Source organism: Triticum aestivum, chromosome 5A, assembly GCF_018294505.1.
Source record: "Triticum aestivum cultivar Chinese Spring chromosome 5A, IWGSC CS RefSeq v2.1, whole genome shotgun sequence".
NCBI classification, from domain to species: Eukaryota; Viridiplantae; Streptophyta; class Magnoliopsida; order Poales; family Poaceae; genus Triticum; species Triticum aestivum.
This window is the reverse complement of record NC_057806.1, coordinates 76,837,408-76,846,237: the sequence shown is the minus strand read 5'-3', so window position 1 is coordinate 76,846,237 and position 8,830 is coordinate 76,837,408. Positions and strand designations below refer to the sequence as shown.

The 8,830-nt window shown below is 43.7% G+C and overlaps 1 long non-coding RNA gene across 1 annotated transcript; it reads right to left on the bottom strand.

Moving 5' to 3' along the window:
* Positions 1-2,544: 2,544 nt before the first annotated feature.
* Positions 2,545-3,787, bottom strand: LOC123102382 (uncharacterized). Its single transcript, XR_006448929.1, has 3 exons — positions 2,999-3,787; positions 2,682-2,790; positions 2,545-2,575 (listed from the first exon to the last, which is right to left on the bottom strand). It is a non-coding gene; the product is annotated as an uncharacterized lncRNA (long non-coding RNA).
* Between the last annotated feature and the right edge of the window lie 5,043 nt (positions 3,788-8,830).

Here is an 8,830-nt window from a genome sequence, read left to right as displayed (position 1 = left end):
TTGTGAGGATCCGTTCGACTACGTCCGTTTGTCTTCTTCATGAACTCGTTCTTCTTCCTTGCGGGATCTCAGGCAAGATGACCATACCCTCGAAATCATTTCTATCTTTGCTTGCTAGTTGCTCTCTCTTTCGCTATGCCTATGTCGTGATACCTACCACTTGTTTATCATGCCTCCCATATTGTTGAGCCAAGCCTCTAACCCACCTTGTCCTAGCAAACCGTTGTTTGGATATGTTACCGCTTTGCTCAGCCCCTCTTATAGCGTTGCTAGTTGCAGGTGAAGATTGGATTTTGTTCCTTGTTGGAACATGGATATTTTATTGGGATATCACAATATCTCTTATTTAATTAATGCATCTATATACTTGGTAAAGGGTGGAAGGCTCGGCCTTATGCCTGGTGTTTTGTTCCACTCTTGCCGCCCTAGTTTCCGTCATATCGGTGTTATGTTCCCGGATTTTGCGTTCCTTACACGGTTGGGTTATAATGGGAACCCCTTGAGAGTTCGCCTTAAATAAAACTTCTCCAGTAAGGCCCAACCTTGGTTTTACCATTTGCACTAACAACCTACCACCTTCCCTTGGGTTCTGCAGACTCAAGGGTCATCTTTATTAACCCCCCAGGCCAGTGCTTCTCTAAGTGTTGGTCCGAACCGAGTAGACTGCGGGGCCACCTCGGGGCAACTTGAGGGTTGGTTTTTCTCGTAGGATGTCTCATCTGAGTGTGCCTTGAAAACGAGATATGTGCAGCTCCTATCGGGATTTGTCGGCACATTCGGGCGGCTTTGCTGGACTTGTTTTACCATTGTCGAGGATGTCTTGTAACCGGGATGCCGAGTCTGATCGGATTGTCTTGGGAGAAGAAATATCCTTCGTTGACCGTGAGAGCTTGTGATGGGCTAAGTTGGGACACCCCTGCAGGGATTTGAACTTTCGAAAACCGTGCCCGCGATTATGGGCAGATGGGAATTTGTTAATGTCCGGTTGTAGAAAACCTGAAGTTGATCTTAATTAAAATACATCAACCGCGTGTGTAACCGTGATGGTCTCTTTTCGGTGGAGTCCGGGAAGTGAACATGGTGTTGGAGTTATGCTTGACGTAGGTTGTTTTAGGATCACTTCTTGATCATAGTTTCTCGACCGTGCTTTGCCTTCTCTTCTCGCTCTCATTTGCGTAAGGTTATCCACCATATATGCTAGTCGCTTGCTGCAGCTCCACCTCATACCTTTACCTTACCCATAAGCTTAAATAGTCTTGATCGCGAGGGTGTGAGATTGCTGAGTCGACTCACAGATTACTTCCAAAACCAGCTTGCAGGTGTCGATGATAGCTTGCAGGTGACGCAACCAAGCTCCAGGAGGAGCTCTATGAAGATCGTGTTCTTTATGTTGTTCCGTTTCCAGTTGATCAGTAGTGGAGTCCAGTTGGGACGATCGAGGATCTGTGTAGCATTTGGGGTAGTCTTCTTTTATTTTGGTTCCGTAGTCGGACCTTGATTGTATCTGGTTGATGTAATGCTTTATTCATGTAATTGTGTGAAGTGGCGATTGTAAGCCAACTATGTATCTCTTTCCCTTATGTATTACATGGGTTGTGTGAAGATTACCTCACTTGCGACATTGCTTTCAATGCGGTTATACCTCTAAGTCGTGCTTCGACACGTGGGAGATATAGCCGCATCGAGGATGTTACAGAATATCTATAAATAATTATCTGTAATGGGGTGTTTAGCGTAGACCGGCTTTGGTTGTAATGGGGTGTGGTCGAGAGTGGATGTTCGCATCCATTTCGAGGCTTCTTGTACATGTTATTTGCTCTCTTCTATAAAAGTATGCTATGTCTTTGGCTTACTCTCGAAAAAAAAGAATATCTGTAAACTGTAGAAGAAAAAGGCGCAGCTATCAAAAGAAAACAAAGCTTTAACCTTGATGCAGTAAAAACTAAAAGATAACTTATCGCGACAGTCTAATAACAGAACAACACATGAGTAAACAACTTGCTATTTTCTGTAAAGGGTGTAATTTCATTGGCAGCATGTCTGAACTATCATAAGAAAATTAGTCAGGCCTCCTAAATTTTGTTACTCAAGAAACTATCTGCAGGTCCCTGAAATTTTGCTATGCATTTTTGGAAGAGAAGAGCACCATTTCAAATTCACAATACTGCGTGATAGTTTGTTTCTCGAGCCTAAACAAAAGCAAAACTTCCTCTAGACACTTGCTTAATGTAAGAGCGGAACAAACTTTCATAATTTCAAACTGAAGATTTCAAAGTCATACACATGGCAGATAATTCATACTTTAGGAGGAAATTAGTTTGCCTCCAAATCCAACAGCAATCAACAAAAATACACATGGAAAATGGCATTTAATAGTACACTGTAAACAGAACACTGAATGGATAATGATACTAAAATGTGTTTACAAAGGTCAACAGAATACAGATCTTACCAACGAACAAAGATGAAGTGATGAACTGACCGGTTTCAGTGAAGTGGCTAATGTCATGACCTCGGTTTTCTGCTGAAGCAACTCATTTTCTCTTTCAGATAGCTGAACTGCTAAAATACCCACCTATGGAAAGTACCAAAATATTGAAGTGTTTACAAACAAAGAGATCATTTAGGCATGTATATATATGTAGGTCGACTGGTGGAGACTTCTTTGAATAAAAACTCACCTGCTACTATTTTTTACACAATGAAACTGTACGTGCTCCTTAAATATGTGCAAGCTAGTTGTGTATTTCATCGATTGTCAAGAGAGAAGGCATCGAGGAAGGAACCAACCTGGACATGATGATAGATAGGCTAAGAATTTAAATTGTGAATGAAGTGTACTATGATTTTCATCAAGGTCCGGTATTTCTTGTATATATCAGCAAGAGCACATCAAGTGCTTCTGAGTTTGAACAACATGTTAAATTAAACCAGCATTCCTTTCATCCAAGAAATGGAATGGAAAGTAATGGGGAGATCGAGAGTAAGCATGACTCACCACGGTATATCAGAGATGCAGGTCCTGAATTAGTTGGACTTGAGGGCGAGGAATTTCTTCCACCTGAGTGCGAGGAGATGTACCCCCAAATTCGTACCACTACCATAGACCTGCACGTGCGTAACATCATGGCAGCAAATTACAGTTTTCTAAAATATTGGCAATGTAGCATCATGGCTGCAAATTACATTGCGTACAAGTGGGGTCAGAACAAAAGCTACAGTCAAAAATGGGGCCCAAAATGGAAATACAATCCAAAATAGAAAATCAATGAAAAGTTGAAAACTGTAGTAAGATGAGGATTTGCACTTGGCAATGTAGCTTACCTACAACTGAGGTTTGAACAAAAGCTACAGTTATAAGCACATGAGTTGGTTGTAGAACTGATCTAAATACTTCACCATTGATTAGTATCTCGTTGAGAGTTCACCTCTTCTGGTGCCACAGACCAGCACCCTCGGCGCTCTCCCTGGCTAGACAAAGCATGCTCGTATTGATCAATTCCGCAGTTGTATAGCTACAGTTTCCGCCCCTCTTGGTTCCTCGTTCGCCACAACCCGCCTAATTCCTGCTGTGTGAGTCAGCAAGCAACAGTGCTCACCTTCATCCAAATACATAGATTAAAAAGACCAATATGGGGATGAAAGGCCGCATAGTATGCTGCTCGGAGAACATATGAACCTAACTTTGCTTCAGAGGTAAAATTAGCAATTCCTAGTCATTATCTGCTTTGACTGCAGTACCAAATTATCAGTTGAACTAACTTAAAATTTATAATTGGTGCAATACCTATATTAATTGAGAAGACAGTGAAGTCCAACTATTAGATTCAACATCACTGAATCCTTGAGATGGTAAACGTGACCTACTTGCTCATAGTTCCGACCTACTTGCTCATAGTTAAGATGATTACCATCTGCAAAAGGACATAAATAGTTCAACGGAGAAGAAATTTGTCAGAATATATGTGTGGCATGGCCGAAAGCTTATGTAGCAAGGTTCTTCATGCATGCAAATCTCCCAAAAATCAATCCATATACCTGTTTCCAACCACTGGTACGTGCATGTTGCTATGACCGAAAGCACTTCTGACATAGCAACATTGACCAATCACTACAGCACCTAAATCTGTTTGCTGCTGGAAACCTCTTAGGGATCTTAAAATCAACTCTAAAATTAGTCAAAGACCTTCTAAGATTAATATTTCATTTAATGGGATCAACTATAAAACTCAGCTAGATTGATTTGTACAGCAAATTGCAAAGAAGATTACTCAGATCAATCAATAAGTGTAAAAGGATGTGGCCAGTCTGATACATCAGACTTTTTATGTTCAGTCAGGATATGCCCAGATCGATTCATCACAATAAATTCCAGTGGAAAGGGCACTCCAAACCAACAAAAACATGAACCGTGATACGGCTGGCCGGTTGTAGCTCGCCACTGGCAAATATCTCCCGGCTAAGTGAAACGTGTATCGGCACTACACTGAAAATATCAAATGTGAAGCAACACTACACCGAAAAAAATATACTGGACCTCATGAGATGCAGAGAGAACGGAATCACAAGCATCAACTTGGAGGATTAGAGAGATACATGGTCAGGCCCGGCCCTGGTGGGGGACAGGGGGGGCGGTCGCCCCGGGCCCCCAACATCTAGGGGCCCCCTCCCAGACATGCTGTACGCAGGTGCCCATAGGCCCGTATCTTCCCCAGGACGAAATTGACTCCATAAAGGAAAACCTAGGCTCACCGCAAAAAAATGAAAGAAAAGCCTGGCAAAACTAGACAAGGACGCAATCAGTAATTCATTATTTCCATCTCCCGAAACGAAATTAGGCCCATATTGTACGCATGCAATCACGTCGTACAATCAATACGATTGTAACTCGTCAGACGTGAGATCGGATCCCTAATTCACTCCCTATTCCCTTTTTCTTGGCCCCGAATTTCAGATCCCGCTACTAGAGAATACTCCGGCGACCTGGTCCCGAACATCATATAGGAGTACTATCTGCCGGCGGCGTGCGAGTGTGAGTCGTAGCTGGGCGTGGCCACGCAGGACTCACACGCACATCGTCAGGCCATGGCGATTGACAACGCCGAGCCCGTCCGTTATCCACTTTGCAGGCGCTGGGAGTACATCGCCGAGTGCCTCCGTCCACATCATGTTGTTGTGGAGCGCGTAATCATGAACGCCTATCAGCCGATGTGATTGTTCTGAGGTATATCATCTTACTATTTCCCTATTATTTACACTGCCCTCGTCATCTATTCACTGTCATTTAACCTTGTTCGGTGCTGCGTAGCTGGATTTTTTCGATGTTTTCCGGGATCAATGGATGTCTAACGTTAGGAGTTTTTTTTCCTCTTCATGCATATGTCTATCCCCAATAGAAGAATGAGTGATTTCTTGCCATGCAATGATGCAAATCATGGCCTTACCACTAGGACGTGGATGGCCAGCAGGATTTTAGAAGAAACTTAGGATAATATGTAAAACAGTTTTGCTAAAGCACATCTAGATGTGCCATAAGTATTGCACATCTAAATCTTATATCATTGATCTTATGCGGAGATTTGTGTGGGAATTTTCTTTTGCTTTTTTCCTTTCCTTTCTATACTTGATTGTCTCACTTAGATGTGCAATAATTATAGTACATTTAGATGTGCCCTAGACAAACCCTATGTAAAAAATATTAGTTGTAAATACCAAAATTGGATGCACTTAAGTGTTTATTGGTTATATATATATATATATATATATATATATATATATATATATATATATATATATATATATATATATAGACGGCAGAGGAGCGGAGGGTCGGCGGCAGAGGCCAACTAGAGCGGGGGGCGACGGGCAATTGGAGCGGCGGCGGAGTGGAGGATCGGCGAGTGGCGGTGGTAGTCCGTGCTGGCGCGTCCACCGGGCAACACAGAAGGAGCGGGCGGCGGCAGAGGCCGACTAGAGCGGGCAGCGACGGGCGATTGGAGCGGTGGCGGCAACCCGTGCCGGCGCGGCTGCTGGGCAACACAGAAGGAGCAGGCGGCGGCAAAAGTCGGCGACGGGCGATTGGAGCGGCGGTGGAGTGGAGGATCGGTAGGCGGTGGCGGCAGCCCTTGCTGGCGCATCCGTTGGGCAGCACAGAAGGAGCGGGGCAGCGGGCGGCGCACCGTGCACAGGAGGAGAGGGCAGAGGTTACACAGGAGAAGCGGGGCAGAGATCGTGGTTCGTTCGTGCGGAGTAGTTTTTTTAAAGAAGGGGCATCTACTATCAATCGACGGGTTAATGGCTTGCTAGCGTTAAACACACAGAGACCGTGGACCATTAAATCGTGTGATTAGGCGGTTGAGATTATTTGGATCTGCCCCTTTCTTTCTTTTATAAGGGTAGTAGATAAGACGGGCTCTCAGCAGTACAAGGGAAGAGGAGTTTATACGGATGCACACACACCCCGCACCCAACTCTAGATCACCCGGCCACGATCCACATGCACTGCGCCCAGGACGCGCTCCTACGCGCGCACGTTGCTGCACTCCAACGGATCACCATGCTCTCCCATCACTTTCACCAACACATGCACACACGCACTCCTACGGACTCGGCACGGCCACGAACGGGAGCCCGGCTCCACCAGCACTCACACACACGCACACAACCTGTACATAAGTCGGATTATGCCTGTACATAAGTCAGACTATGCCCAGACTATGACTTGACGCGGCCATGGACCACACCCCACATGCCCTGCTCGCGCACACATACTCTGGACGCGTCCTACCGTGGCTTATTCCCAACATGATTTTGGCTCAAAATTACCCGTCTCCAAATCACATCGGCACTTTAGAGAGGGGAACATTTATGTTCCCATGCTCTACACACACTCAAAACCAAATATCATACCAGAAATATCATGAGCTGAATCAGTAGCGTCAACAACAACAAGAAGTTGTTCCTTCCGCTTTCCTCACTTCTTCTCCATTACTACTCAGCCTCCTACTCCTCTTTTGAATTCTACACAAATGGCACACATGATTACCGAAGGATGCTCGTGCCACCGACCCCATGCCTTTCAACCAAATTGTGATAGCTCTTGCATGACGACACAAAAACAACATAGGTTATACTGGGGGAAATATGTAAGAAAGAAAAAGTTGCCCTGTATATAAACATGATATATCTTTTTCATTATATCGATTGAAACACATACCTTTTTATATGCATGTGGTTGTTGTGACAGCTAATCATGCTTCAGTTTTAAATCTCGAAGGGAAAGGCATTTATGAAGCACTAGCCCACGCAAGATGGTACTAGAGCACGCTTTAGATGCATCATTGTGCAATCTTATTGAGCTTAAAAACGGTTATTAGAAGATGCAATAAATAAAATCATTGGTTGTAACTTCTATGTATCAATGCTAGTCCTGTTATTGAAGTGTCCAATGATTATGTAGTTATGATGCAAATCTCTTATTTTAAGTCACATACCTTTTTTATATGCATGCGATTGTTGTGATAGCTAATTATGCTTCAGTTTTAATTCTCGGAGGGAAAGGTATTTATGAAGCACTAGCCCACGCAAGATGGCACTAGAGCATGCTTTACATGCATCATTGTGCAATCTTATTGAGCTTAAAAATGGTTATTAGAAGATACAAGAAATAAAATCATTGGTTGTAACTTCTATGTATCAATGCTAGCTAGTCATGTTATTGAAGTGTCCGATGATTATCTAGTTACGATGCAAATCTCTTATTTTAAGTAGTTGAACTATATTTGCTCCTAGCATTTTGTATTATATGGTTGTCGCCATATTGTTAAAATCCTAGAAATTAGGAGAGTTGGACCAAAGTTGTTGGCATCAAATGGTGCAGATTTGAAGGAGAAACCAGTAGTTGCATCCATTGTTGAATGATTATAGAACTGGAAATGATTCTATAGTCCATGTCTAATTATCCATAGAGAAGTGAGATTTTTAACGTGGCCCTTCAGAGTTAGAGAAGATGGGACATACAAAACTAAGTGACATAGAGACCAGCTGGGCAACACAAATTTTAGTAAGGCTAGACGTAGATTTTGGGCAGAGATATGTGGCATGAAGAGAGTAACTTGCTTGTAGTCACAAAGAAAGGAGAATAACATTGTTTGCCATGACATGGTCAGAAACCGTGTTCCACGCAGGCAGTAAAACGAAATAACCATAGGTTGATCCTAGTAACCCCGTTTGTAGTTCCATAGCAGCGCATGAGTGCTTAGCTATTCCTCTAAAATGTTCTCTCCACAAGTTCCACTATGCTATTACTGGTATGTTGCACATTTGATGATTCCTATAAGAGTATATGTAGGAGACTACCAAAAACTTCACCCCTATATGCAAGGCGACCCCCTGTGTAGTAGGGAGAACAACTTTTGAATCTCTTCTCAAGTAGACTGTTGATACCTCCACTACATTTTCTTCTACATAGACAATGACAAGTGGAAGCTACTCGTCAATGGATCAAATATTATTATTTTTCTTCCCTTCTCCTATGCGATGACAACCACCTCGACATCATCTTTGGCATGGTGGCTTGCTCCGGTTGCATAAGTGGGAGAGGGTGAGCAGCGCATGGGAGGTGAGGCATAGTTTGCGGAGCAACAACAAGGAGACGTGGTGGTTTGGACGAGGTCGGCGGCACGGTGGAAGCACGACGCATCATGGCAGGCTACAATGGAAGGTGGGCTGGCATGGGGGAGGCCAACGAGGTTAGCCGACGCCGCCAGGGACCAACAGGAGGGAATATCCGTGATGGCATGGGAGGAGGATGCAGACGGCGTGAGTGAAA